Source organism: Octopus bimaculoides, chromosome 15, assembly GCF_001194135.2.
Source record: "Octopus bimaculoides isolate UCB-OBI-ISO-001 chromosome 15, ASM119413v2, whole genome shotgun sequence".
NCBI lineage: Eukaryota > Metazoa > Mollusca > Cephalopoda > Octopoda > Octopodidae > Octopus > Octopus bimaculoides.
Window position 1 is genome coordinate 15947629 of NC_068995.1, and position 563 is coordinate 15948191.

At 27.9% G+C, this 563-nt stretch overlaps 1 protein-coding gene across 1 annotated transcript in view; it reads right to left on the reverse strand.

Annotated features, from left to right (window-relative positions):
• The window catches only part of LOC106882532 (inter-alpha-trypsin inhibitor heavy chain H3), a 38837-nt gene that overhangs the window by 24629 nt on the left and 13645 nt on the right, over positions 1-563 (reverse strand). The window lies entirely within an intron of this gene.

A 563-nucleotide genomic window follows, 5' to 3' on the forward strand; every position in this document is an offset into this window, starting at 1 on the left:
GGGGTTTACCCTAAATTTATATACCCTAAATGGAAAATGAAACTATAACATATAGAAAATATAAAAATATATAAAAATATAAAAATATAAGGCACATAAAAATCCTACAAACATTTTTCATTTTTAATTTATTTATTTTTTATTTTATTCTTGCTGTACCTTTATTTTTATTTTTATTTTTATTTTATATTTAGTTTTGTTTTTGTTTTTGTTCTTGTTTCTATTTCACTTTTGTTTTTATCTCATACTCTATATTTGTATGGAATTCTTTGTGAATCTTTGAAGTGGCCTAGCGGATCGTGCATGTACCCCCATTTCAGCATTTCATCCGAAAATTACTCCGGCAGGAAATATTCGGATAGAATGGGGCATGCCAAACCTAGCTGTAAGATTAAATTTTTGTTCATTCTCTAATTTCTTATATACTTTGTACTTTTATCTGTAAACCCGGTTGTCAAAATAACATGGTTTGTCATAAACACCTGTACTTGTTTTTTTTTTGTCACTTTAGCTATGAATCCAACGGAATACACTGTCTGCAAGTTGTTGTGTTCAGCATATTA